The following is a 7,680-nucleotide window of genomic DNA, read 5'->3' on the forward strand; positions in this document are numbered from 1 at the left end:
AGGGAATTAAGTTAAAAAAAAAAGAAAAAATTTTAAAAAAGAAATGAAAAATATATATATATAAAAATTTAATAAATAAAAAAAAAAGAAAATGAGTTACCAGAGTTTTATTACTTTTATTGCTCTGTCACTTGTTTCAAATGAGACCAGGGTAGCAGCCACTGGCAGTTGTAATCTGATGGCAGTAGTTGACCTTGTAATGCTGCTGTATGTGCCATGCTCTTCTCGGGAGATACACTAAAGAATGCCATTATGGTAAAACAGGAGGACGTTAGGGAGGCTTGGGTTCTAGCCCTACTACAGTTAGCTAGCTTTCCTTAGGTATGACCTTTGGTTTAGATTTCAAAATAAGGAAGTTATTCTGGAGCTATCAATCTATTAATCAAAAATTACACTGAGAATTATATTTCTTGGCCACCAAATAGTAGGGTGAAGGAATTCATTAAAATCACAAATTAATCTTTTTATACTACACATTGTAATCCCCTTCTCTGTCAAATAGGTTGTCAGAAAAGAGAGTTAAAGAAAAAAATGAACATGGAGGCAGCTCAATTTGAAATAACAAAGCTGCCTTGTGGCAAATGATTTAATTGTCAGTAGTGCTGTTTGACAAGCTGAGCTGAAGAATAATGAAAGCCCTCTGGTTCCAAAATTTCATCATCTTAAAGAGTTTGGATTTTTGGCATTCAGTGAATTGAGCTTGGCCATAGTTATAATTCAATAAGGCTGCAGACAGATGACCATCCAAGACACACTCTTCTGTCATCAGTCCAGAGCAAGGACACAGTGAAGTGCTCAGCCCAGAATAAGCCTGAGGCCTTTACCTAAAAAGCAAAACAGGCCCATCCTTAAAGATAACAAGCCAGCCTATCTTTCATGATAAACAATTACTGATTTTTACTTCTCTCTCCATTTAACTTTCTTCCAACCAGTTGGTTAGTTTCCCAGTTAAAGCAACTTCTCTGTTTTAGTCAGTTTCTATAAAAGCTAACTGTTTAAATAAATTGGTTTTCATTCACTATTTTGAGACTACTTTAAGGTGAGTTCATTATTCTCATTTTGATGCCAGAATTGTTTTATGTAATTGGTCCATCCATAGCTCTGCTATGATAGGTTTAAGAGCCATTAGTTTCCAGTCAATGGCTTGTTCTTCAAATAAGTTTTCAAAATATTGGACGTAATCTTTGCATACATGCAAACATATGACCTCATGCATGTATTTATGACTGCGTTGGAGGGGAAGAGATAGACAGGGAGAGGGAGAGAGGGAAACTTTAGAAGAAAGAGCTTCTGGGATAAGCAGAGTGCATCATCTTTCTCTCTTTACCAAAAACCACCAGTAAAATCATAAGCCCCTAACGTTGTTAGATAGATCTTCTAAAAATAAACAGCAGTTCAGAGATTAAAGTGACTACAGGTAAATATTAGAAGAAAAACAATGGAAAGAATTTCAGATAATTTGCAGCAGAGATAAACAGTAAGACTTGAAAATTTACTTTAGAAACAGAGATCCAGAATCTTCTATGAAATTTTTTAAGATTATTTTCATCTATGTCTTAAATAAATCAATTCGAAATTTATCTCTATAGATAAGAAAAATACTTCCAGAGTCTTTAAAGTGAGTGTTTGCCCAAGTTTAGTTGTCCCTGATGTCAACAAACCACTGATAGCAGCACATGGTAAAAGACACCAGGAAATCTAAGGTTATTATATACACAGTTTCTTTCCCATATGTAAGTATAATTTCATCTATGCAATATGAAAAAATGTATTTTTCAAAAAAAACTATCAGAGAGTGACAGCTCTTAGAACGGCCATCTGTTTGAGTCAAATTTAGCTATCTAGAAGTAAAAAGACTTTTGCTTTTATACAAAATTGAGACATTATTTAAAATTCTATTGTGAAATATCTAAACATGAACTGCATATATTTAATGTATCATTTTACAGTCATGTGTGACTTCGGAAAAATAAAAGTCTGTATCAAAGTTTAAAATTTTCAATATTATTTTCTGTTTTCAACCAATAGTAAATAGCTGATGGGATAGTGAAGAATTGGATTTCAATATGTCCACACAGAGAATGCCATATCTACAGCTGTGGAGTAGAACGACCAGAAAACAGCGGAGAAAAGACAAAGCTTTATTCACTAGCAGCAGGACCCCAATCTGAAAATGAGGTGTAATTATTCATTAAGTCCGTCTCAAGTATCTTGCCTAGATGCTTCTTACAATCATCTCTAGCCTACTGTTCATGAGCTATATCTATGGGCCTCAACAAGAAGAAATATAGAATCTTGTTGATTTCCCATGAAGGATGTAAAAATTATCTCCTTTCTAGAATAAACAAAATAGATTTCAATGTTTCAGGTCCCTAAGACTCTGCTGTCCCCAAGACTCATTCCCTTTACTTTCTATTTTTTAACAATTTTATTGAGGTGTATTTTATATATAAAGAACTGTGCACATTTAATTTATACAATTTGATGTCCTTAAATGTTTGCAAAACCTGTGATATTATAACCATAACTAAGATAATAGGCATATTCCACACCTCCCAAAGTTTCTTCATATCCATTTATTTTTAATACTGTTGTTTGTGGTAAGAGTACTTAACATAAGATCTATTCTCTTAACAAATTTTGAAGTGTACAATACCATTCTGTTAACTATAGGCACTATATTTCACAATGTATCTCTGGAACTTACTCATCTAGCATAGATGAGTAGACTCTATACCTGTTGTAAACTGCCTATTTCCCCAACTGCACCCCACACCCCAAGTTCCTGGTGACTAATATTGTTTCCTGATTCTACGAGTTTCACTGTTATAGATTATTATAGATACTTCATATAATAGGAATCATGCAGTATTTTTCCTTCTGTGACTGGCTTACTTCAATTAGTATCTTGTCCTCAGATTCATCCAGGTTCTTGCAAATGGCATGATTTCCTTATTTTATAGACTTAACAATGTTCTATTGCATGTATGTATAACATTTTCTTTATGTATTTGTTTTTCCATGGACACTTTGTTTCTATTATCTTGGTTACAGTGAATAATACTTCAGTGAACATGTGACTGCAGATATCTCTTCAAGATCATGATTTCAATTATTTTTAATATATTAGATTGTCAGAAAAGTCTTGACGTGTTTTTCTATGCCAAAATGCAGCATGATTTTCCCAACAACCCAATATATTCAAAAGTAGGATTTCTGGCTAATGTGGTACCTTAAATTTTAACTTTTGAGAAAACTTTATATCATTTTTCATAGCAGCTACACAATTTTACATCCCCAGCAATGATGTACAGGGATTTCAATTTCTCTATATCTTCATGAACACTTATCTTTTGTTTTTCTGAAAATAGCCACCCTAACAGGTGTGAGATTGTATTTCATTGTAATTTCCATTTTTTATTTCCCTGATAGCAATCAATACTGAGCATCTTCTTTACATACCTGTTGACCACTTACATCTTCTTTGTAAAAATACCAATTTAGGCTTCTGGCTCATTTTTAATCAGGTTTTTTGTTGTTGCTTTCTGATAGGGAATTATAAAATTTTCTTAAATATTTTATAAATATCTCTCTTATCAGATAACATTGTTTACAAACATTTTCTCCCATTCCATAAGTAACATAAGTAACTTTATTCTATGAATTAATTCCTTTGGCATCCAGAAGATTTTCATTAATCGAAGTCCCACTTTTCTGTTTTTGCTTCTGTTGCCTGTACTTTTGGTGTCAAATCCTTGAAATAATTGCCAAGATCAATATCATAAGATTACTCCTATGTTTTCTTCTAGGAATTTTATAGTTACATTTTTTAAGTTCAAGTTTTTAATTTGTCTTGAGTTGATGTTTGCGTATGGTATAATGTAGGAGTCCAATTTCATGTTTTTTACTTGTTATATTTAGTTTCCAACACCATTTGTTGAAGAGGTGATCTTTTCCCCTCTGTGTATTTTTGACACCGTGTCAAAGGTCAATTGAGTGTAAACGTATGTGTTTATTTCTAGGTTCTCTACTCTGTCTCATTGGTCTATATGTCTCTCTTTATGCCAGTATCATAGTGTTTTAATTCTCTTGTTAGTGTTTAAAAAGTCAGTCAATTATTTTTCATGTTGACTTACATTCTACGTCTTTACAGAATTTGATTATTAGTTCTGACATTTTTATTTTGGTTTAACGTTTTAATGTTTTCTATATATAGGATCACGTCATTTGCAAATAGTTTTATTTGTTCTTTTCCAATTTGTATACCTTTTCTCTCTTCCTATTGAATAATTGCTTCAACTAGAATTTCCAATAACATGTTGAACAGAAGTAGTCAGTGACCAGGGACCAGCAGTTAGTGTAATGGCTATGTCGCTGGACTCCCACATAGTCAATCGCGGTTCACGTCCTGGACCCGGTGGCTTAAAACTCACGCCAGGTGCATGTGCGTGTATGCCCAAGATCCCGAGAGGAGAACGGAGGAGAAGGGATTGCAGGGTGCCCCCCCCCAGGGATGATTTCTTTCTTTCTCTCTCTCTCTGTCTGTCTGGCGAGTGCATGCGCCCTATAGCAAAAATCTCTTAAAAAAAAAAAAAGTAGTAGTCAGGGACCAGTAGTTGGTGTAATGGCATATCACTGGACTCCCATGTAGTCAACCACAGTTCAAGTCCCAGACCTGGGGGCTTAAACTCACACTGACACATGTGCTTGCATGCCCAAGATCTTGAAAGGAGAATGGAGGAGAAGGGACTGCAATATGGCCATCCCTCCTGGGGGGTGATTTCTCACTTTCTGTCTCTCAGCCTCTCTTTCTTTCTGGTGTGCACACGCACCCTATAGCAAAAACCTCTCAAAAAGAAAAATAGTAATCAAAGTGGGCATTCTTCTTTTGTTCCTATTTTAAATTTTTAAACTTTCATTATTATACTATTGCATATAATGTTAGAGGTGGACTTGTCACCTATGGCCTTAATTGTGTTGAGATAGTTTTCTTCTAGTTTGATGAACATTTTGTCAATGGTTTGCTACATCTTTTTAGATGGTCATGTGATTTTTATCTTTCATCCTGTTAATGTGGTGTATCACATTTGTTAATTTGCATTTCAGAGGTAAATCCCACTCAATCATGGTATAAGATCTTTGTAATATGTTGTCAAATTTGGTTAGCTAGTACATGTTGGAGATTTTTGTACATATGCTCGTAAGGAATATCAACTTATAATTTTCTTTTCTTATAGTATATTTGTTATTTATGTCAGGATTATGCTGATTTATAAAATGATTTCCTTTCTCTTCATTTTTTGGAAGAGTTTGAAAAAGATCAGCCTTAATTCTTCTTTAAATTTTGGTACAATTCACTAGTGAAACCATCTGTCACTGAAATTTTCTTTTTTTAAAGGTTGTATATGTGTATTTTGTTTTGTTTTGATTTGCCATATGGCACATGCACTCACCATGGAGTGAAAGAGGGTGAGAAGGGAAAGGGAGAGAGGGGGGGAGGGGCATGCCTTGGCTGCATCAAATAAGCTTTGGTATGTTGTGCTTTTATTTTCCTTTGTCTCAAGAATTCTCTAATTTCCCTTTTGATTTCTTCTTTTACTCATTGACATTTAGGATTTTTTTTTAAAAATTCCACACACTTACCAATATTCCAATTTTCCATCTGTTATTATTTCTAGTTTCACCCCTTTATAGTTATAAGAGATAATTTTATTTTTCCTTGACACATGATAGTTGTATACATATTTGTGGGCTATGATGTGGTTTTTCAATCCATGTATATGATGTGTAATGATTGAATCAGGGTAATTAGCACACCCATCACCTCAAATATTGATCATTTCTTTATATTGGTAACATTCAGAAACCTCGTTTCTACCTAATTTTGTATGATTTTGATCTTTTTAACTTGAAGACTTCTTTTGTGATCTAACATCCTTTATTGCAGAATGTTCCTTTTGTGCTTAAAAAGAATGTCCATTCTGCTACTGTTGAATGAAATATTCTGTATATGTCGGCTAGGTCCATTTCATTTATAGTTTTGTTCAGGTCCACTGTTTCTTTATTGATTTGCTGTCTAGATATTCCAGCACTGTTGGAAGTGTGATATTAGAGTAAACTGTTGTTATCTTGCTATCTATTTCACCCTTTAGTACTATCAATGTTTGCTTTATAAATTTAGGAGCTCTGATGCCAAGCATATTACTAATATACTAGTATATTAGTGTGTGTGTGTGTGTGTGTGTGTGTGTGTGTGTAGCTACATACATAAGTAATAGACCCTTTTGTTATAGCACAGCATCCTTCTTTATCCTTTGTTATAATTTTGAGTTAACGTCTATTTCGTGTGACATATCCCATATCCACACATACCAACAACTGAACTCTGCAGCCACCTCAATCTTGGACATTCCAGACTCCAAAACTCTGAGAACATGTGTGTTGTTTAAACCACCCAATCCGTAATATTTTGTTATGTCAGCTTGAGCAGACTAATACAATGGTAAAAATCTTAGGTGAACGTTAAAATATTATAGTGTATCTAACCTACAAATGAGATTTTTTTTAAAACCCTGGATTAAGAAAATATACAAATAAATGAACAAAATGTAAATAAGTCACAAAAATACAACAAAAAAAATGAAGCATAGGAATACAAAAAATACTGCAAACTAGTCAAGGTAGAAATTATGATAAATAGAAACAAAATTTTACTTACCAAGTTAGTATTTAAAATTTGAAAAATAATTCAGATATACTCTTTTTTCTTCTTCAGATATACTCTTAATTAAAAGAATACAATTCATAGTAAAAGGGTATAGTAAATATATACCCAAAAAGCATAGTGTACTAGATAACTGCTAATCAAAATATAATAATAAATAACATATAATTTGAGACAAGAAATTTTTTACTAGGAATGAGTTCTTGACCCAGACATTACTGACTTCTGGGAGGACTGTCCTGTGCAATGTATAGAGTGTTTACTGACATCCCTATACTCTACCTACTAGATGCTACATAAATACCACCTAGTTGTCTCAATCAAATACCTTTTTTTTTTTTTTTTGGAGAGGTTTTTGCTATAGGGCGCGTGCGCTCACCAAACAGAGAGAGACATAGAGACAGAAAGCGAGAAATCACCCCCTAGGGGGGATGGTCACACCGCAATCCCTTCTCCTCTATTTTCCTCTCAGGATCTTGGGCATGCATGCACACACACCCGGCATGAGTTTTAAGCCACCGGGTCCGGGATGCGAACCATAGTTGACTACATGGGAGTCCAGCGACATAGCCATTACACTAACTGCTGGTTCCCTCAATCAAATATCTTTGAACATTGCCTAATGTGAGCATCACTGCCTGGAGTCACACCTCTGTTGTGTATATCACTTTCCTCACTCATAGAAGAAAAATAGCTCCTTTGATTTGAAACCTATTCTAAGGGAACTATGCCTATTAAGCTTACCTTGCAGAGTACTCTTGATGTTCTACTCCACAGTTATATAAGTTTTACTAATGCTGTTGATGACTGAGTGGGAAACTTAATTCAAATATATAACATAAAATGATCTCAGCTAACATACTGAGTTATGTATCCCACCTCATCTTTATCAGCAAGAAATGTTATAATTTAATCTCCATACATCTAAACTACCATGATAATGTCTCATTTGGTTT

Source organism: Tupaia chinensis, unplaced genomic scaffold, assembly GCF_000334495.1.
Source record: "Tupaia chinensis unplaced genomic scaffold, TupChi_1.0 Scaffold000199_1, whole genome shotgun sequence".
Classification (NCBI taxonomy): Eukaryota; Metazoa; Chordata; class Mammalia; order Scandentia; family Tupaiidae; genus Tupaia; species Tupaia belangeri.